The sequence below is a fragment of the Pan troglodytes genome, chromosome 2 (genome assembly GCF_028858775.2).
Source record: "Pan troglodytes isolate AG18354 chromosome 2, NHGRI_mPanTro3-v2.0_pri, whole genome shotgun sequence".
NCBI lineage: Eukaryota > Metazoa > Chordata > Mammalia > Primates > Hominidae > Pan > Pan troglodytes.
Genome location: NC_086015.1, coordinates 191511577 through 191534130, shown reverse-complemented (window position 1 = coordinate 191534130; position 22554 = coordinate 191511577). Strand labels below are relative to the sequence as shown.

At 40.0% G+C, this 22554-nt stretch overlaps 1 protein-coding gene across 14 annotated transcripts in view; it reads right to left on the bottom strand.

Annotated features, from left to right (window-relative positions):
- LPP (LIM domain containing preferred translocation partner in lipoma) overlaps positions 1–22554 on the bottom strand; it is a 726282-nt gene that overhangs the window by 519448 nt on the left and 184280 nt on the right. For 10 of the 14 annotated variants that reach the window (XM_016942488.3, XM_009446998.5, XM_009447002.5 and 7 more), the window contains one exon: positions 18026–18089. The gene's annotated coding sequence lies outside the window, so the exon portion shown is untranslated. Of the gene's footprint in view, positions 1–16068; positions 16117–18025; positions 18090–22554 lie in introns of all 14 variants that reach the window. The other 4 variants (XM_063807418.1, XM_054681324.2, XM_016942492.4 and 1 more) reach the window with 1 other exon arrangement.

Genomic DNA, 22554 nt, shown 5'->3' with positions numbered 1-22554 from the left:
GCTCAAGTTGTAAGACAACATGATCTATTCAGCACCAGCAAGCCACTCTGGATTCACTGTCCTCACGTATAGAGGAAGAGATTAATAATCCTGACTCCACTGGGTAGTTGAGGGGATTAAGGAAGGGAATTTGACATGACAATTCTAATGACCTGCCCAGCGTGGAATAAGCACTCTTTACAGTCCACTTACTGCCTCTCTTCCCCTTTCGGGCCAATGCAGGGTGAAAGAATAAAAAAGATAATGAGCTGCCCCTGCAGCTAATAGGTCAGGTGCCAACTTTAACCATGTTTTCTCCTAAAATGTTCTCAGGGCAGCCAGCTAGAGTTCTTGTGGTTGGCAACTCTCACCCGTATGCACATTTTATTTCAAGAGCTGAGACTCCTTCACTTCCTGCTTCTCACTTTTACTTCGTCAGAGGGGCTGCAGCTCCTCAAGTTTGTTACCTCGGATGCAGCTTGCTTTCTAACTGACACATAACAATTTCTATAGGCAAACGTGCTCTAACTTCTTTCAAAAGGGGACTGTTGGCTGTCCTGAGAATGGAGCAAGTTTTACTCTGAGATGACCTGTGTGCAGCAGAAGCACACAACTTGTTGGAAAGTTTACACAAATTAGTCCAGCTGGTTGGCTGGAAGAGGGCTCCTGAAGTGTGTCTTCTGAGGGATGTTAACAGGGGTTTGCTCAAAGTAAAACAACAAACCAGGTCTACAGTCAAAGAAAGCAAGGTGATTGCTGTCTCACGGGACTTCCTCGAAGACTGGGCATGTTAACACGCACTGTCAGCACCTAATAGAGCACCAGAGGGTGCAGCATTTTCCAGACTCGTGTGGCCACTCTTTCTGGAGTGGTACCTCCTTGGACTAGTCTTTGCAGACAATGCATCAAAAAATAATGAGTTAAAGCATGACAAAAGCAACATTTTGCCCAGGGTTGACCTCCAGAGAGATTGCAAAGATGCTTTTGGAACGCTTGCATCTTCCCACTCAGATCCCTTCTCAGGGCTTCCACCTCCTTCCACCACAAGCCCTCTCCACTCCCCACTTCTCAGCGCACACTCTTTTGGAAAGAATCTGCTAAACTCAACAGCATTAGACTGGCATCTCTTCCACTGTTTATTCTGTTTACTTGGAAAGCATCTCCCTTTACTATAATTCTGCTCATTCAAGGCCAAACTAAGTCACTTCCCACAGGAAGCCTTCTTTGACTCCTGCCCTTCACCCCGGTGGAAATAATAGTTCTTTTTTCTTCTCTGAACTTTCTCTGCAAGTTTCTATCTACTTTAAATTATAGTTGTTTGTGTGTTGTCTCGCCTTCACTAGTTGATATACTTCTTCCCTAATCCTTTCATACCTAAACTCAGCCTCACAACGTACAGGAAAGTAGAACAGGCAGTTATAATTATAATCACCATGTGGAAACAATATAGCTTCGTAGTTAAGAGAGAAGCTGCTGGAGCGAGACTACCTGAGTTCATATCCTGGCTTTAGCTATTATATTATTATTATGTAACCTTGGGCAAATTATGTAACATCTCTGGATCTCAATTCTTCCTCTGTGAAATGGTGATAATAACAGTACCTTCCTCAGAGGCTGGTTGAAAGGAATAAGTGAGGTAATGCTCAGAATGCTACCTAAATCTATAAGCATTTAGTACAAGTCCCAGAGAGTTTAGAAGTGGCCATGTCAGAATTTTTCAGATTTACGTCATTTTTTTCCTTCAATATGTTAATCTTTCAAAATTGCTCATCCATTCATAATGTTTATTGAGCTCATAAATATGCCAGGTGTGACTCCAGCCAGCTGAAAAACAAGACAGACAAGGCCCTGAATTCAAGATCCTTCCACACTCTAGCAAGGAGAAAAAGGAGGCAGAAGGGGGTTGATGCAAAAGTAAAATAAACAGAAAAGATAGCAAACATGCTGTTTTTTTGTTTATTCTCATGTCATACCCTCCAGCCAAATGATTTATTATACTATTCTATTTTGGCCAAAACTACACTCAGAATGCTTTCTGTTTTATTTAAACTGTATTTTTAGAGCTCAACATTTGTTTAGGATGCTTGCCTTATCTCACCAATTTCTTCAGAGAATGAACAAGGAATCACTCCAGAATTTTGCATAAATATCTTGTACATGGATTTTGGATGAACCCTCTCCAACCTCCAGCCTAAACCCAGGTGCATCCCCAGTGGCTGACATGTGACTTAAAAAAAGAATATTCCTGACTTGGCATGCAACTGCTGTTTCTGGGTGCTCATAGTTTTTAAATTTGTTAGTAGAAGAGCATTTTATTGTGAGAAAGAGTTCAGCATCATTCATAAAACTATAGACTTAACTACTCTCTCCCTTCTAGATTTCAGCTATTAAAAGAGTTGAATCTAATCCCATAGTTTGATTCCTGAGGAACTTTGGAAATGATGTTTCAGCATCTAGTGAAACAGCCGTTCACCTTCTTTCCTGTCTTTAGGATAGGTTTTCTGTCCATGAAAAATATTTTCTTCAATTTGATTTTTTTATGTTGATACATGAAGGCTTTTTGTTAGTGTCACTAACTCATGCCCCTTAATCATTTTTGTCCTTCTTATAGTCTCTACCTTGGTTTGTAAATCACAACTTTTTACGTTTCTGCTCCACCATGTCTGGGGACATACATAGGCCATGCGAAGAGAACCATGGTGGTGGTGGTGGTTGCATGTGTATGGAGAAGAAGGGAGAGACTTGAGGATGGAAAGCAATGGAATGAAATGTTCAAGTTGTGGGCATTCACCCACCTCCCCAGAATGGTTGAAACGCTTTGGCCTTAAGAAGTAAAATTCATATTCTTGACCAGAAGCAGTTGAAATTCCAGCCAAAGCTTTTAGACTTTCCTTTGCCTGTGTTTCTCTAAATAATGGTCTTTGTCAACCCGAAAATCTGGTAAGTTGGAAAGTTAGTTTATTAAAACTAAAATGATGCAAAGATTAAAATCGAAACAAATGAGGTCTCAATTAGTAAATCTTATCTCAAATTGAAGTATGGAGAATCTTTTTCCACGGAAAGAACTTCCATAGTGACCAGGTTAGCCAAGAACTATTGCCACAGTTGCCCACTGAATCCTTGTGGGAAATAAGCCACTGACTCTAGATCACTTAAGACAGTGATGCCAACAGGTAGGCAGGTTAAGCAGTAGAACCTTTCTTTAAGTGAAACAGTTTATAAAACTCTAAATTTTAACAAGCGAATAGCAGAGCTGCTTGGTTTGAAGGGCCCAGAGTCCCCACTGCCCACCCCACACTCAATCATTGGAGCTTCATTTCTACCCAGAACCCTAGGGCTTCTAGAGCGTAAGTTTAAAAATTCACTGATCTAATCTAATTTCACCCTTAAATTTTCTCCAGAAGACACGGAGGCACAGAGATTAAGTGTGATCCACGAACTAGTGAGTAGCATGGCCAGAAATCCTCCCGAAAGAAACTATGTTGCCCTTTTCCACATATATAATATTTATGTTCTAAGACTCTGCCCTTTTAGTAGGAAAAAGAAGTTGGGATCATCAATGTGCTGAGAAAAATTCAAAAATGTGTCCAAGTTCAACAAATGGGCACTAGCAAATAAGGACATCTAATATCTTGGGAAACTTAACTTGGAGAAACACAAAACATCCGCGCTATAAGTTAAAGTTTCATTTGATGATTCTGCAGTGAAAACAGCAAAATTACAGAAATTTTTTAAGCTACTATCCATAAATGCGTCAGGCACAAAATCAAACCACTCTAAAATAATGTGAAATCCATTCAGTTTTAAGTACAGCAAAACATAGCCGCCTTTGTGTGAGGTGTGGGAGACACGCAACTCAAATGTGCTCCTTGGGTTAGTAACTTAAGCTAGGAATTCATGAAAAAAGTGTGAGGAGCCTACGAGAGTGTTGAGCAAAAGACATTGTGAGACACATTGATAGAATAGTCATATGATTAACAAACTGTCACATCAAACTTTTCTACAACGTGGGAACACTTTGACACTTCATATTTTTAAGACTGACATTTTGATTCATTACTGTAAATAGCACTTTGGGTTAAATATTGTGACAAGGAACAGATCATATATATGTACATATATATGCACTCTATATATTACTTGTGTATATTTTTTCTAGCTCTGTAACATTTTATAATACACGAAACCTTTTCCTACATTGACAGTTTGAGCCAGTATGTAAACAGGCTATTTTACTGCTAAAGTACCCATTTCTATGACAAGTAGGCAGATGGACTTTCCTTATTTCTCAGAAAGTCTATAAAGCAGAGGGATTTCAAGAGTAAAGGAATGACTTCTAAACAGATTCTGAAAAGTCCCAGTAAGTGATTTTACCAGGGCGTTTTACCTTACTACACCTGAGTTCACAAAATCATTATGACGATCATACATAAAATGTCTCTTCTTTCTAGCCAGGCGCGGTGGCTCACGCCTGTAATCCCAGCACTTTGGGAGGCCAAGGCGGGTAGAACACAAGGTCAGGAGTTCAAGACCAGCATGGCCAATATGGTGAAACCCTGTCTCTACTAAAAATACAAAAATTAGCCAGGTGTGGTGGCGGGCGCCTGTAGTCCCAGCTACTCGGGAGGCTGAGGCAGGAGAATCGCTTGAACCCAGGAGGTGGAGATTGCAGTGAGCTGAGATCACGCCACTGCACTCTAGCCTAGTGACAGAGCGAGACTCTGTCTAAAAAAAAAAAGAAAAAACAAACAAACAAAATATATATATATACATATGTCTCTTCTGTCTTCAGGGTGCTCCCAATCTACTGGAAGAAACAGACACATACATCCAAAATTCTGAAGAAAGAAGACAGGTTTGAATTGAGGAAGGTACAAAGTGATGCTTTTATTTCCTTTTTGTCCTCTGTGTGTGTGTGTGTGTGTCTGTGTGTGTGCGCACGCACACGCGTGTGTGTGTTCATTGATTAATGTTCCCAGGGACGTTGTTCACTGTAAACTGATTCAACTGAATTAAACAAAGTGTGGGTATCAATGAGGGCTGAAGAAATTTAGAAAGTTTACAAGAGTGCCCAGATTCCTAAGACAAAGTTTCTTCTGAAAGAAACTATAAACATAATGTTTGGTTTCCATCTAACTTCAAGTAATATAATTTTCTAAAGTTTCACTTTGCCTAAAACTGTAAAAGAAAAGATAAAACATCCATTCCTCCCCACTAAAAACCCAAGTCTCAATATCAACTTTTCTTTGGTAATTCCAAAGTTATTATATACATTGAAAATACAGAAAACTTTATTTTAAAAACCATAAAGCCACCACACAGAGACACGCATACAAAGTACAGAAATAGGCCCACATGCATCTCTGTCTTACGTATTCAACTTTCCCTCTGGACATTATGCCATTATTATTCAAATTATTCTCCTCCTTAAAAGCCTGGAAAGGTACAAAAAAGAAGCATGAAACCTGTATTTAACAAGATGTTACATTCACTACAGATCAGCTTTGCCTCCGTACTGAAATTTAAATTAGTCAATGGTGTTTTTCCTGAGAATATACATTAAAAAAAGAAGACTGCTCGACATTTGTGTGTGTGTGTGTGTGTTTTTTCAGAAAGAATGTAGAATGTTATCAACAAACCTCATCTAAATCCTATAAAAGTTAGGAAAGTATAATGAATATCATCTGATGAATATGGCAAATATTGAGAAAACCTACAGAACATCAATACCAGACAAAATCTGGGTTTTAGTTGTAGCATTTAAAAATTCCTGCATCCTTTTTTTGACACCAAAAAAAAAAAAGTGGTCTAGTTTTGTTCTCAGCTTAATTAGTCAATTCATTTAGGGCAGAGTGCCTTTTTCTTTATATTACATATGTGCCTAAATTTGTTAAAAGTTAAAGGAGTCTTACAAACTAGTTCAAGGCTTATTTCAAATTAAGGAAATTAAAGAAGACAGAAATGCAGTATTTTCCTTCTGGCTTTACTGAAAACAAATCAGCTAAAGTGTTACCCAAAGCGTAACAGCATTTAAACCTGAGGCCCCATAATTCTTTTCCCAAACTCATAAGGAGGTAGATTACAACATAAAAAGACTGAAGACTCCTCAGCAGAAGACTGAACCACTGTCAATGAAGTAAGACCTCTTCGGTATGTAGTGGGGGAAAGTAGAAGTAACATTACAATATTTGGAGACAAAAGATCTAAATGCAAATCAAATCTCCATCACTTGTTCCTAGAGGTAAATTTGAGCAGTCAATTGAATTTTTTTTCTTCATTGTAAAATGAGGATAATAATCGACAGTGTATTGGGTTTATGAAAAATAATCACACATAAGAATTCTTAACAAAATCTAATTCGGTGAGAACATTTTTCCACAAAATCATCATTTGCCAATTTTCACCAGCAATTAGTAAACATTTTTTAGAGGTCATCTGAATCCAACTAAGTTCAGCTCAACAAAAACTTACTGGATGCTCATCCTGTGTTTAGATCTCTTCCAGGTGCCTGATTAAAAGGCAGGGTAAGAATAAAAAGTGGAAGGGAGAAAGGCCCATTTAAGTCACAATTTCTGCTCCCGAGGACCCTGTAATCTTGTGGCGGAGACCACATTTCACATATAAACTATTGGAAAAATACTTGACATTATACAGTACTCCAAAAAAAGCATGGTACTGACAATGAACGGCTCTTGTGGAAGTTTTAGGTGAGGTCTTACGTGAGGTCAGAAAAGGGTTCAGAGCAGTGAGAACATGGCATTATGATTATCTTTCCCAGCCCCTTTAAGCACTCACTTCTCAAGGAACCCATCTGCGGAATCTGATAAGAAACATTCTCCCCCAGAAAAGTTTCTGTGGATGGACATGTTAGTGGCACCTTGGCCATTTACTCGGGGCTTCTTACTCTCCTTCACTTTCCCGTCGCTGCCTCTGCACTGAGTTACTCTCCGTGTCTTCACCTTCTCTGCCCACTCCTAGGCACGGCAGTGTCACCAGCCCATCCCTCTGCAGCTTTCAGGACTGAAGTGCGCGCTCAGGCAGGGCTCAGTGCCGTGCAGCTGGAACATCAACAAGCAGGGAAACAAGACCTGACCTCCTCTCCCAGCCTTCTCTCTATGCACTCTGTGGCCTTGAGCAAGTCACCTCCGCATAATGCGCCTCACTGTCCTCACACATCAAATGAGAGTACGGGATATTCACAAGCCCTTCTTGCTCCTGAACATTCAATGTCTGTGCCTGATCTACAGTTTCCAACCATTTCCAAGTGGCAACTGGGGGCTCACCAGTCACACAGCTCCCGAAGAGGCACTGACGTGACCACATCAACAGCTTCTATTGTGGGGAAGGTCAGCGACTCCTTCAGAAAATAGCTGATCTAAACAGAGCCCAAGGAGTGTCATGGCAACACCGCTCACAAGCTGCCAAAGGTGGGGAGAAAAAGCAGCCAATATGTGTGCGCAGCTGCCACATTTCAGAACAGCAATCAAACCTCGTTAATATCATCTTGCTTAATACCAAGTCCCATAGATCATAAGCTATTTTTATTGTGTATTTAACAGATCTGTGCATTGTCTTCCCTGCCAGAATCTTCACAGTCCAATACAGAAGACTCTGCCATCACAGAGCCTTAAGACCTGAGGCCACCCAAGGTTAACTCAGGAGAAGGAGGAAGGGGAAGAAGCAAAAGTAATAGAAGAAAAATGACAAGGGGGGAGAAAATAATACACGTTGAGGTCGAGGCTAGCTAGGGAAGAGGCAGGAGTAAAATGCAGTAAGTGCAAGTAAAAGCCAATGCTACAGACACTCAAGAACGAGGCACTCAGGTTGCAGCTCTCCAAAGACTCAGATGTATGTGTGGAAAGGAGAGTGGAGGAGCTCAGTCTTCTGGTACACTCAGGTGACCACAAGTCCCCCAATGCCAATTTTGATCACAACTTCTGCTTATTTTCACAGTCTCTACAATCCATATCCCTTAGAAGAGCCACGCATGCTACTCTGCAGAGCCCTACACCCGTGTTCTAGGAGGGAAGCATCTATCCACTACCGAGCGCCTTTCAGAGCTTACAGGGAAGAGCTTCTGCTAAATATCCTATTTAGAAACAATCTGTCTCCCTCATGGAGGAATGGGAATTCTAGCTTTTGATGACTGACCAAGCTAAACTATGTGAAAACACCTGTCACAAGGCCTGTCACATAGCAGACATACAATGAATGTCTACTTCTTTCCAGCTGTTTAATACAGCAGCAGCAGCACCTGTATTACCTTTATTCTTAGTGGTCTTCATAGAAACAAGGACTCCAGACAGAGCCTGTAGAGTCCTAAGAAGAGACTCAAGTGCCAACCATCTCTCCAATGCTTGGTGAGATGTGGGCACGATTTGCAGAACTGCCACTAACTAGGCAGGCAAATTTAAGTAAGTCATTTCTTCCCTGGGGTGGGGGAGCTGGACTAGATAGGTTTTAACTTCCTTTCCAGTTTGGAAATTCTTTAAGCCTCTAAGTCTCATATCCATCTCAGAAACAAGCGATAGGCAGAGAGAAAAACTATTGCAGAACATAGTCATTTGCTTCTCTACTGAGCACTATGTCTGGGGCCCTGTGCCAGGAGCTACAGGGAACTCAGAGAAGCAGAAAGTAATCCTTAAATTCAAAGCCTTTAAAATATGTATGAGGGATGAGATGGGGGTGGAAACATGGAAAGATGGCAATACAAAATAAAGTTTAATTATAAAACAAAGCCCATTGCTAAGACTGAATTCCAGAGCCAAAGAGCAGACAGGGATGACTTTCATGGGAGAAGGGGTACGTGCTGGTTCCTCAGGCAGGAAAGCAAGGCCCACACAGGCAAAATGGCAGGGGGTGCATTTTATAAGAGCTGGCCCTCTGTGGTGGAAGGGTGATCAATATCTGGGATAGTTAAATCTCTTATTCGTTTTATGTCTTAGATTCCCTTAATATCCTATGTTTCATACATTAAAAACTAGAATAATAATGTCCACCCCACCTATCTTCATCATAATGCTCTGTGGACAGTAAGAAGAATATAAAATAGAGGCAGGACACCTGGGTCCCAGGCCTTGCTCCATTGCTGCTATTCTAGTGCCAGGATTTTGCTAAGTGGATAACCTGGCTGTGTGATAAGAGACTTTGTAGAATTTCAGCTAGAGTTCTTGAGGCTTCTTGAGAACTATCTTGTTCAACGCTCACATTTTGCAGATAGAGTCTAGGGTTCACCAAAAGGAAGTGATTTCTCTCAGCTACACATGTCTGTGATTGATGCCCAGTTCTTCAGACATGCCTGATATTTACCTGCTTCCGAGTCCCACTGCAAGCTGGCTTTTGCCTGCCAGAGACTTACTCTTCAAATCCTTGTAATATCTTATCAAAGTCCAATTAATAATCTTTCAAAGCCAACTCTTGTCCCTAGTTCTATAAGAAACCTCCAATAGGAAAGAGTTCTCCAAATTCTGTCTCTCTCAAAGTATAATTACTGAGCTCACACATCACACCAAGTCTTGACTGGCCCTGAATCAAACTCACCTCCACAGACCTGACAGCTCCCTCCTTCAATTTCTTAGCAAGCTACCTTGCTTGTAGGTGTTGAGTAAATGATTACTAAGTCACGTTGGTCTGAGAGCCACAGTTCGTGGACACTCAGCCAAGTATCTTCTAAAACATGCCATGTTGCCTGCCTCTGACAAGCCTAGAAGTGTGCAATCCCCAGAGCAAGCAAAATGGTTTCAGCCACCTCCAAATCCATCAAGCTTTTTACTAGACCAGCTGAACATGCAGCAAAGGAGAAGAGGCATGAAGGAAAGGAGAGGAAGAGCAAAGGGCATGGACTGCAAATTGGATGAACAGCATGCTTGTGAGCTCAGAAGCACTGGTATTATCATTCCAGTTTTACAAGTAAGAAATTTGCAGTGCAGCAATTCAACAGCTGGCCAAGGGCCTCAGACAGAGTCCCTGATGGAGCAAACAGGTCTCAGTGCTGCCACCTTTTCGGCTACTGCTTTTACCACTGTGGTAAAGTGTTGTATAGACAAAGTCTCAATACCTGCCATCCGTGGGGCAGGCCCACTGAACCTATTGCAGAGGGTAGGAGGCATCTGGAAAGAAAGAGCCACAGAAGCTACTTACAGCAAAGGTTTATACCAAGTTTATACTCAGCCAGTAATGTCTGAGTGAAAGCATGGCAGAAAGATTGATGAGACAGCGCTGTGTAACTCCAGAGGCAACCCCAGGCACTTACCAAATGGGAATTTTAAAAAATCCCTTTAAACACACGAGGACTCAGATGCCAGCACACGTTTTGATGGCCCCAGCCAGACAGCAAAGGCATATTGGCACCACTGTAATTTGTCCATTCACCAATATGCTTCCCAGAAAGCGCCCATATGCTTTCTTTTAGCATCCATATGCTTTTTTAGCAAGGAAACTAAAATATTTCATTAGTTTTGAGTAATTAATAATTACTTATTTCACAATAGTCACCCTCATTAAAAAGCAAAAATAACTGATTAAGCTGCAGGATCCTGGCTTTCAACTCAGGCTTTTTAAATTTTTTTAAAAAAATTCTTCCCCTCTAGGAATTGAGTAATAGGGTAAAGCAGCCAGTGTGGAAATATTCACACTACAGGGAATGAACAGTTATCACCCACAACCCAGCATTCCTCTTGACTGAGACATCGTGGTTTAATGAAAAGAACATGGACTTTGGATCAGAAAGACTTAGAATCCAATCCCAGTTTGACCCCTTCTGAATAGTAACTTCTAAGGAAATGAAGGGTGTTAAAAAGATAAAGCCTGCTGGATCCCTTCAACCCAGTCTTCCATTATTCCCAAGGAGTGACTTCATAGCATCCCCGCCCCCCGGACCCCGCTATCTCAAGGCATGGTACAGCATGCCCCAAGAATGCTGGCAGCATGCCAGGCATTGTCAGCACACCACAGCAATAGCCTTGAAATAGGGCAAGGGCCTAAGTGAATGTTTCTCAAACACTAATGAGCATATGAACTACCTGGGGCTCTTGTTAAAATAGAGATTCTCATTCAGAAGTTCTAGAGTATGATCTGAGATTTGCATTTCTAACAAGCTCCCAGGTAATGCTGATGCTTCCGGTCCTCAGACCAAACTTTGAGAAGCAAGAGACTTACAACTGTCAAGATGAAGTTAGGAAATAGAATCTTGAAAAGCAGAACATCTGTGCCTGTCTCATTGGGCTGTGATAAGGATTATTAATCAGATGGGTGATAATATTTCTGTATATTGAACAGCACACTGGTATAGTCCTGTTAAAAGGGTATGGTTTCAGCCATGCACGGTGGCTCATGCCTGTAATCCCAGCAATTTGGGAGGCTGAGGCAGGTGGATCACCTGAGGTCAGGAGTTTGAGACCAGCCTGGCCAACATGGTGAAACCTTGTCTCTACTAAAAATACAAAAAATTAGCCAGGCGTGGTGGCTCATGCCTGTAATCCCAGCTACTACAGAGGCTGAAGCAGGAGAATCGCTTGAACCCAGGAGGCAGAGGTTGCAGTGAGCCAAGGTCATGCCGGTGCACTCCAGCCTGAGCAATAAGAGCAAAACTCCATCTCAAAAAAAAAGAAAGAAAGAAAAGAAAAAGGGTATGGTTTCTATTACAGACAACAAACCTGAGACCCAAGTAAATCAAGTAACTTATCCAAGGCCACACAACTAATCCTGCTGACCTTCAAATACAGGTTTATCTGCCTGTCAAGCCTATCAGTGTGAGTATATGCCGACGGAAAGGTAGGAAATAAAAGTAGATACTACTGTAGATTGCTGGTATAAAGCCTCGTTCTTGTTTTGCCATTATTCTCAGAGAGCCATTAACCTGCTGTGTGAATTTTAGTAAGTCTTACCCCTTCTAACCACCTCCATTTCTGCATCTGCAAGGTGAAGGTACTGCCATTGACAAACTCCGAGGCGTCTTCCATCTCTGACCTGCCTTTCACTCTTCTGGCCCCCCCACACACTCACAGTGGGTCATCAGGTGCTAAGCTTTAGCTTCACACATGTAGCAGTCATTACAACTTGGCAGCATCCAAATTCTAGCTGCTCACATCTGCATTTGTGCTGATCTGTGCATGGTCAGAAGTTATCTCTGTTAAAAGTCTCAAGCTCAATATAATGGGGGGTGGGCCGGGGGGAGGGGAACAAAATAGATGACCCAAAGCACTGATATTCCTATTTAGTTGAAAACTCAGTATGATCAGGGCACTATGACCCTAACTACTCTTCATCTCCTCATCTCACTTACCAAATAAAGATATTGAGAGCACTAACCTGACAGAAGTTTGAAGAACAAGAAAAAAACTGAGTTATGCATAATGTGTTTCATATGATTATCTAACTTTTTTTATTCTTTCTTAAGGAGCCAGATAAACACGTAGTTAATGAATTATGATATGAAGTAATTCATAATGTATGATCTTGTCCCTTCCTAAAATCCCATAGTACACATTCTCTGTATTCCTCTGGGGCCCATCTACCATTTTCTACCAGAAATTTCCATGGTTTATGAACTTGCATCATTGTCTCTATTTGTCTTCAATGTTATCTCTGGAGGTATTCACATATTTTGGAGTAAATACGGATTTAAATCCAGATTTTATATTTATTAGCTGTAAAATTTTGGGCAAATTACTCAACCTCTCTAAGCACCTAGCAATTTTCTAATTTATACGATTATATACAATAATGTATTAAGATGTCTAGCATTTAGCAAATTCTGAATTAAAATTGAATTTGAATGCATGAGTGAATGAATGAAGTAGAATAAGAGTTTCAATATTAAAATATCACTCAATAGTTTGAGATACATACACGCCAAGAGTCATGCTACAAAACGAGCCTAACACTCAGAGTATAACAATAGGTGACTACGGGGAAAATCCAACAGCAAAAGGAAATGTATGCCACTCAAATGTCATCTCATACTTCCCACATAGAATGAAAACTTTTGCTTAACTCATGGATGGCCTTCAGAGCATCTACAAACCTCCTAAACTTGTTGATAGCATTTTCTGGAGTTCTGCATTTTCCAACTATTTCATAAATTCATCTGAGTTTCTGAAAATTCCATAATCCTCACATCTGCCCCAAACACAGGATCATGTGTATGCACGTGTGCACGCACATACACACATGTATATTAAGAACTACTACTTTAGGCCAGGCACGGTGGCTCACACCTGTAATCCCAGCACTTTGGTAGGCCGAGGCGGGTGGACTCCTGAGGTCAGGAGTTTGAGACCAGCCTGACCAACATGGTGAAACCCCATCTCTACTTAAAAAAAAAAAAAAAAAAAAATTAGCTGGGCGTGGGGGTGTGCACCTGTAGTCCCAGCTACTTGGGAGGCTGAGACAGGAGAATTGCTTGAACCTGGGAGGTGGAGGCTGCAGTAAACCAAGATCATGCCACTGCACTCCAGCCTGGGTGACAGAGCGAGACTCCATCTCAAAAAAAAAAAAAAAAAAAGATTTGCTACTTTAGGCAGGTCCCTGGACAGAAAGGGACTGTCAAATAAAAGAGAAAAAGTAGATTTAATAAAACAAGGCTGAAAGCTGCAAACATACTGTTTGGAAAGTATGGGTAGTGGAACTTATAATGATGACCATCTCAAACCAGAAAAGGGGGCTCTGAATTCAAGATCTGGCTTGGCTGCACATTCGCTGCAGGTCCTTGGGCAAATCTGAGACTCATGAAAATCAGAGGGTTCCTTTGACATCATCTATGCCACCCTCCTCCTCCCATCTCACAGATGGAGAAAGTGCAGCTCAGAGGAAAGTTAGGCATTCACTAAACTCATAGCAAATTAATTAGAGCCAGGATTTGAACCTCAGACTCAGTCAACTGATTTCTACTCTTTGAACCTCTGTACTGTGAGGTTCCAGGTAAGTGCTTAGGTCCAGTGGTCTCTAAGCACCTTCTATCGGATGGGTAACAATTACTATACTCTTCTCCAGACCTGGAAGCCCCCATGTACATGTGAGTTTCATTTTGGCAATGATTATACTAGCTGTTTCTCAGTCCCAGCCCATCCCCACAAGAATAAGGCAGAAGGGTCTGAAATAAGAGAGAAGAGTCTGAAAGGGTGAGAGACACTGCTATTAATGCTGTGTAGCCCAGCAATTGGGAATTGCAGGCCTTGAACTAGACTTCATTGTGTTGGCTATTATTCTTCTGTCCTCTTGCTTATAAATCCCTCATCTGTCTTCTTTTTTTTAATGTTCCCCAACAATGTGCAGTAAACAGGAGCTCATTCTCAGATTCCTATAATTCACTGGTTCAGAAAAGGGCAGGAGGCGGGTGGAGGAGAGTGATGATGTCAGCATCAAACAACCTCTTACAGGAAGAACTGCAAGGGAATCCACAGTCTTTTAATAAACACGGAGAGCAGAAGGTAGCCGGAACCCTCTGTGCCATGTCTTCATGAAATTAATGAAGATACCTGGAGTCCATTTATGTTTAAGGACATCTCACATCCCCATGCTGAAAATGAAATTGGTTTTGCCTGGAAGATAATGGCCTTTTAAGAACTAGGAAGTGAAAGGATAGTTTATAGAAAAAGATTTCTCTACTTAAAGATACAACTATGTAGTCAGAAGAATTCTAGTCCAAGATCAGTCAAAAACACTTTAGACAAATCAGATTCCCTCCCAGACACTAAAATCTCCATCTGTGACATGAAATAATTTGTTTAGATTACTTCGTGAAGTCCCCTCTGGCTTTGACATTCTGATCTCCTTTACAGATCCAATGATTTGCTCTGGAAAAATCAAATAATCAAGAAGCATCCACCTCTTCCTAACGGTCTTAATAGGGGGGAAGTTTACCAGATCCTCTCATAAGACCCAGATCAGGGAACAATGTCACAGAGTAAAGAAACGTGGAGGAAGACAGCTTTTCTTTCCTAACAAGGAATTGCAAGTTGCTGGGGTAAGGGACTACCGCTACCGGTGTATAAATGCCCATTCTTACAGTATACATAATAAAAGTCATTAACTGCATGTCTGGTATGTAAAAGAAGCAAAAGCTAAGCAGAAAAATAACTAATTTTCCACAGTGGCTGTGCAGTAGAGTCATAGGACTGTCCTATGATTTTGGAAACATGGCACCAGGAGAGAGAAGGGACTAGCTAGGAAATAAAATCATATATAAGAGAACATTTACCCGGAAGTAATGCCATGATCAACTGGTCCAACTTTGTCATTAGATGATGAAACAGACCTCATAGAGGGAAGGTGACTTGCCTAGGTGACACAGCCAGGTGACATTACAGCTGGGATTAGAAAAGGATTCTCATGGCTTCTGGTGCACATAACATACAACATACTGCTTTGCTCCCAAAAACAATGTGATTCTATTCAGGTTATTACAGAGGTAATTTCACTTATAACTACTGCCTCTACCTCCACTTCAAAAAACGGTAACTGATTAATTTTATTTAAAGCAGACTAGGACTGTTTCCACCGAATTATAATAAACAATTCACTCTGGCAATATAGACAAGTCCATGAGATTTAATTGGGTATTATTCATCCTTGCTAATGAATCACCCTGTGGAAAACAGGGATAATCAACCGTCTACAAGAGGCCAGAAGCCTGTTCTCGTTCAAGTACAGATCTTGCCTATTAAAGAACATTAGGTATCAGCTCTAAATAGTAAACAGGGTATACTGTTTCAGATTCCATGGAGTGCAGCTTTAAATAGATTTGGTTTGGAAATGGGACAGAGAACACACCGCAGTCAGTGGATCAACGTTGAGAGCAGAGAAAAACAATGATTACACTCATTAAGTGGGTACCTGTTGACACATTTACTGTCAAGTCTAATTATTTATTGAAACTGTGATTCTTTCTTCATTACTGCCACTGATACCAATTATTGCCACAAGATTATTTTAAATTTCTACAGCATGCTCCCAGACTATTTACTTCTCCACCTCCCAAAGGTTACTTGAGAGGTTTCTATCATTCCCTCTCTACCATTCCCCACCTCCGAAATACAACGAAAAGAGAAAGAGAGAAAATTCCTCTTTCTTGAGAGTAATTTTTGTAACCTTTCAGGGCTTGCTTAAAACTCCTCTTGATAGTTTCAAGATGGGTTTCTGTGGGGACAGGGGATACAGTTAATTACTTTTCAAAGCTTATTCTATTAATATTTAACAATTGGCATCGGAGGGAAGGTTAGTGTGATAACTGCAGTTTCTAAATGAACAAGTTAGATCTCTGCCTCACAGAGCTGTCAAAAACTATGATAGTAGGTATCTACAGTACATTCTTTTCTGATATATTTATCCGTAAAAATAAAACATTAGAAATAAGTTTTTGCAGGGTTATTTTGTGGACTAGAAAAGAAATAAAAGGTGGACAGGAGCCATTCTTACATTTTTTGCTACTACCTTTTTTAAAAACAATGTTCTCTTTTTCTGTGTTAGTTTGCTGAGAATGATGGCTTCCAAACACCGCATGTTCTCACTCAGAAGTGGGAGTTGAAGGAGAACACATGGACACAGGGAGGGGAACATCACACATCGGGGCCTGTTGATGGGTGGATGGGGGAGGGAAAACATTAGGACAAATACCTAATGCATGCGGGGCTTAAAACCTGGATGATGGGTTGATAGGTGCAGCAACCACCATGGCACATGTATACCTACATAACAATCCTTCATGTTCTGCACATGTATCCAAGAACATAAAGTAAAATAATAAGTAAATAAATAAAAAGAAAACTTCCCGGGTAAACTAGCTTATATTCCACTTGAAAAATAAATAAATAAATAATAAAAAAATTAAAACAATGTTCTTTTCTTGTAGGAATGAGAAGAAAATCTAAATAACTTAAGTGGCTGTTATGTCTGGTTTAATTATAGAAATTTCATAGTCCATACATAACCTACCTTGTTTGCACGTGTTCTTATTATATATATATGATATTAGCTTTGAAAATCATGTAAACCTAACACCTTAATTTCCCCTCAATTCTAAATTTTCTAAGTCCTACAAATTTGGGGCAATACCAACCAATTTTATTCTTCTCAAAGGTCTGTGCAACTGAAGTCATGGTTGCAGATCAAGGTCATAGATATAATATACCAAAGGAATTAACAAAATATTCAGCAGAATACATGTGTATAGTACTCTAAATAATGATATCAAATCTTCTACAAAGTTACTATTCTACATATTGACTACTTCACCTCTTTTTGGTTAAGTTACATTACATAAAACACAGTAGAGCTCATTAGAAGGTACAGATTCAGCAGGTTAACTTTAGGAGAAAAATCGCATCTGGTAAATTTTACAACTATGATGCTTCCTTTAAATGTTTTTTCTCCATTGGCCTCCATTTTCTTGGCAAACTCAAGACAAATGTATTCTTCTGCCAAGGATTGGTGTCATTCCCAACAGTCCCCCAGGAGAGTGGCATTCAGATACAATGGATGCAAGGTTTCAAAAGACTAACTCAATTTTCTGTGTTCTTAGGATTTTTCTGTTGTGGCTTTGGATTCTAGCTTTTTGAGATGATTTTGTTTGGCAGCTAAGAGAGAGTGACTGACCCAGCCATAAATATTTGGCTCCTTCAGAGCCAGGTAACACTGGCAGCATAGTGTAGCGAAAAATGCACTCAATCAAGCGTTAGGAAACCAGGTAAAAAGCCCTCCTGCCACATACTAGTTGAGGATACAATAAAATAATGGTTAAGCACATTCTACTCCATTGCATTTTATGGACACTTAAATACATACACATTAAATCTGAATCGTCTGTGTGGCCCAGATTTTTGGTTTTGGTATTAAACCTTAAGGGCTATGAATTAAAAGGGAAAAAAATAAATCAAAAAAACAAAAATAAAAAGAGAGGTCAGCTCACTGTCTTGGCCATTTTTCAGTTCTTTTCCTCATAAAGTACCTTTGTATTTCTTCTATTCTTTGTATTTCTTCTAAAATCAACATTACTGGCTCAGATGCCTATTAGTATTTCATAAACATGAAGACACGCCTCCTCTCTTACCTCAGATCGCTGGCTCCTGGAATGGATGGTTGACACAAGGTTCAGCCAACTGCAATGCTAGTATCTGCAAATGAAATAAGTAAAAATTACTTCCAGACACCAAACCCATATTTATTCATTAATAGTCATAACCTCTTATATCTACATAATGGTTTCTTGTTTTACAAGACATTTTCACATTTATTTCACCCCACAGGAACCCGATGAAGAAGCAGGAAGAGATGATTCTACTGGCTTCATAGGTGAGGAAACAGAAGCTCGAAGAGGGACAGAAAGGATGAGAAAGGAACTAACACCATCCTCATGATTAACTTTACAGAAACCATATAAAATGAATATTATTGTCCACATTTTACAGAAGTAGAAACTGAAGTTCACAAAAGGAAAGTAATTTGCCCAAGATTACACAGTTTAGTATATGGCAGGGCATGAATTTGGAGCCAAAGTTTGTGCCTGCTAGTCCAGTAATCCTTCCTTTCTACTTCAGTTTTTCCTAGGTTATTAGGCTAGGGAAAGACAAAGACAAACAGCAACTCATTGTCTTAATTCACAAGGCTTGGTGGAGAGAGAAAATAAAATAAAACCAGCTATTTGATTGAAATGAGGAAATGGGAAAAGTACATAGGATTTCGAGCCAGTCAGATTTCCTTTAACCAATGGCCTTAGGCAAGTTATTTAAACTCCATGAGTGTCAATTTCTTCATATGTATGTGAAGATTATGATATATACTCCATAGCCAAAGTTGCGCTTAGTTAAACTTTTTAAATAAGATTTCTCTCCATTATTCCATGTATATGGTTATAGAGAGCAGTGATAACATTTCTTCCCATAAATCTACATTTATATGATCAAAAGATAACATTATAAGCACATTAGGCAAGAGAATATCTCTTTGACTTATGTTTGCTAGTTTTAAAACACCGAAATATTAATCTATGTCACTCTCACATGGCCTCATCTAACAAGAGACAGCCCAAAAACTTTTAAGATTTTAAAATCAAAAGTTTCCTTGACCCGTAAAAAGCAAAACAGATACTGCTTTAGTTGAAAGACCTGCTGATGAATCACACATCATTTTCAACTTTGTGCCTATAATCATGCCCTAGGTTCAGAGAGTTGGAGTTTCCACCAGACTCTAAGAACAAAGCAAATTTGTTTTAATAGAATGGATGGATTTATTGAGAAATATAAGACTTCTAGGAAGTTTTGATAAAATGTCCCGTTTACATAAAGGACTCAAAACAGGTTAAGAAAAGAACGTGGATCCTGCAACTATACCCCTGAACTTAAAATAAAAGTTTCAAAAAAAAAAAAAGAGCATGATTGATCAGATGCCCTGCAAGAAACTTGTCATCTACCACCAAATGAAAACATTAATCATCTTTTAACATCATGCTTTATTTTATAGCTTGAAAAATCACAATGACCATTATGTCTCAAACCATCCCCTTTATAACTCCAATGAGACCTTATTACCCAAATTTTACAAATACAAAAACCAAACTTCAAAGATCACATGGTTAACATGGAGCAGATAAAAATGTAACACTGTATCTTGATACCAAAATCAGTAAGCACCCTCCTACTACATGACGTAGCCTCCCAATTGCTATTTGAAGAGGGTAACTAAACAACTTCAGGAAAGGGAAACCGAGTGTATAGCACAGAAAATTCAATTGTCGAAGCACTAACACACACTTAGTTCTAAGTTCTGCTTTATTAGCAAGTGAAAGGAGAAAGAGTAGACTTCACATCTGTGGTCTAACCAGAAGGTGACACATTACTAAGCTAAGGCAAAACGAGTGTTTGATGCAGTGTTACCATAAACACTTTCTCAGATCTCACCAGGAAAGTTTCAAGATGCAACATCCCTGGGCAAAGTGTCGAAGCACAAGCCATATAAGCAAGTCTGTACCAGTGAGGTTTTGTGAAGAGTGTGATACAGTTTGACTGTGTCCACACCGAAAATGTCATCTTGAATTGTAAACCCCATGAGTCAAGGGTGATATCAGGTAGAAGTAATCCGATCATGGGGGCAATTTCCCCCATGCTGTTCTCATGATAGTGAGTGAGTCTCACGAGATCTGATAGTTTTATAAGCATCTGGCATTTCTCCTGCTGGCAGTCACTCTTTCTTGCCGCCCTGTGAAGAAGGTGCCTGTTCCTCCTTTGCCTTTCACCATGATTATAAGTTTCCTGAGGCCTCCCCAGCAATGTGGAACTGTGAGTCAATTAAACCTCTTTCTTTATAAATTACGTGGTCTCTGGCAGTTCTTTATAGCAGCATGAGAACGGACTAATACAAATCCTTCACCAATTAGTCTCATTTTAAGCAATAGGAAAGCTGAAGTCTTTCTAGCTAAGAAGTTCACCAGCCCTCTTCACGTGGATTGAGTGGCATGTGTCCTGAGTAGCTCCTGAGTGTTTCATAATGCAATGGAGTTTTCCATAATTCCATACAGACATCTGGGACAACTGACAAATCCCACTCTAGCCTTTTGGTAATGAAGCCAGTTATCCTTGGCTGCCTCTGTGTATTTTATAACTAACTGCTGACCCAGAACCAGACATGTCTGCATCCTTTGTCAAACCATCCATCCTCTCTCCCCTCAAAAATATGCTCACCCTCAGAAGCAATTTTACAGAAGCAACTATATTTTGGAGAAAAACGGGATGGAGTAAATGAAGGTAAGATAAAAAAGAGAGAGAAGCAAGAAAAATAACAGGGGGTAAAGAAAAAGCAGAAGAAAATGGAATGACATGGAAATGAAAAGTGCAGAGATCAGCTGCAATGGGTTTTTCACAAACCATGGTGTCCTTTGAATTTACCACCACACCCCACAACAAAATGTAACCATCCCTAAGACGATTATCTTAGTATTATGAACAAAAATTCTAAGTGGTATTGAACCAGTGTAAAGCTAACTCAAAATACTTGATATTTTGTAAGTGCTTTAGTACCTCAATAAGCAATATAACAGTATCTTATAAAAACTCCCACTAAGTCAATAAACTGGCACCTCTTTCGCCCTGGTGTCCAAGATCTTCATTCTGAATAGGGGGAATCATATTGAAAAGAATAATGAAATGGGGATGGAGGAACTGGGTTCTGGTTTTAGTGCTGTAATTATCAAATCTTTTGATTAGAAGTTGCATAAAATACACATTCTGTGTTTCTCTTTTCACCGTTATCCCAAAACCACTGTGAAAAGGCCAATAATAATTTGGTCATTTTCATAAGTTTCATGTGGCAACAGAGGTAGTATTAAAAGGATTACTTAACCTAACATTTATTAAAATAAAACAATGTTTTAAACATAGAAGTCTGTCCCCAGAAGCAATTGAAATGTTAAATCAGGCCAAAGGAATTAGATGACAAATATGGACTGCCCTGCATTCCAGTCATCAAATACCACATACAATTTAAAGTGCACTCTCATGCCACCCTAAGATACTTATCAAGAATACAAGATATTCCATAGCTTATGATTTGGTTGTCTCATTAAAGTAATGTTTGCCAGGATTTAATTGCTTCCCTCTCTGATTTTAATTTCCTCACCTGTCAGCATCTATCAGAGGCACTGAAATCTTCTGACATCTGGTTGATTGTGTTGAAATTAATCAGATTTTTTAAAAGTAAATTGCTTTGGCCTAAAGGTAATGCTCAACTTCTTAATGTTATATTTATAAGGGCTCTATCAATGGAATGTATAATCTAGAAATAAAATGAGAGACTTTAGGAATTCTGAGCAGAAATATAAGTAGCTTACAAATCTCCAGCACTGGACTTTTAAAGATAAGTACTTTAAGAGTGACATCAGTAGCATGGCCAACCAGAAGCCCCTAGCTCTCATCTCTTTCACAAAGACAGCCACAACAACAATCAACAACTAAACTTTAACAAAAATAACTGGGCCAGGCACGATGGTTCGTGCCTGTAGTCCCGGCACTCTGGGAGGCCAAGGTGAGTGGATCTGTTGAGCTCTGGAGTTTGAGAGCAGCCTGGGCAACATAGGGAAACCCCATTGCTATATAGAAAAAAACAAAAAGTTGAACTAAAAACAGAAGAAGAAAAAATAATAACTAAGGCAGTGTACCAGACTGCATCAGAGAAGTAACAGAAACCCTGGATAGCAAGAAACTCGGAATGACCACATAGAGAATAGAAACAAAACACCTGGTCTTTGCCACCCATCACCCACTTGGGATCTGCTGGGAACAGGGAGGAACTTCTCTCTAGGGTAGAATGGTAAGCAAGAGGATCCCAGCAAGCCCCATCAACACCTTGAACAGCTACAGACCTCACCCATGGAGTCTCATGTAGTCCTCACAGGAGCCAAGTCCCAGCTGAGGGACCTGCCTGAAGTCCACATAACCGTGCTTCCCCAATAAAAAGAGCAACCAGTGTGACCTGCCCTCTGTGGCCTGCGCAGCTACTGCACTATGCCGTCTTGGAAATGGAACTTTGGCTGGAGTGTCTCTTGCTCTGGGAGTGCATAGCTATGACACTCCATCACTAAGGCTAAGC